This window comes from Wasmannia auropunctata, unplaced genomic scaffold (genome assembly GCF_000956235.1).
Source record: "Wasmannia auropunctata unplaced genomic scaffold, wasmannia.A_1.0 LD336078.1, whole genome shotgun sequence".
In the NCBI taxonomy this organism is placed as follows: domain Eukaryota; kingdom Metazoa; phylum Arthropoda; class Insecta; order Hymenoptera; family Formicidae; genus Wasmannia; species Wasmannia auropunctata.
Genome location: NW_012026812.1, coordinates 5,166,940 through 5,167,537, shown reverse-complemented (window position 1 = coordinate 5,167,537; position 598 = coordinate 5,166,940).

Below are 598 nucleotides of genomic sequence, written 5' to 3'. Positions count from 1 at the left end.
TCAAGACACTCGGTCATCACAAATCACATGCTAGAGTTTAATCATATATTTGATTGGGACGGTGTGACCATTCTTGACCATGAGCCGAACTATTATAAAAGACTCACATTCGAAATGATTCACATTAAGTCCCAAAAAAATGGTATCAACTCGAATGAGGATACAGCATTATTGGATACCGCTTACTTTAATTTATTAGAAAAAATATCAAATGGGCAATTTTAAACTATTTCGGGTTCTTGAGAATATTTGTAACAACACCATCTACTGGCCATTTATGTGTACTAGCATAGTTAGACAAAGTATTATATTTCGATCATTATGTCATGTAACACCGACTAGAACGCACATATCTTTGCACAGACCGAACTCCATATTATGGAACTGTAAGTTTTTTGATATTTTAGTATATCTAAAATTAATTTTTTATATAAAAATAGTTTTAGCTTGATAACTATAACGAGTCATCTTTTGACGGTTTTATATAGGAAAAAGTACAGTTCAACATTGGGATTAATTATTGATCAATTATAATGGCTTCCCAACGTTCTGACTGTGTGTCACTTTGACTCGACATGACTAGTAGCCTCTCAACATT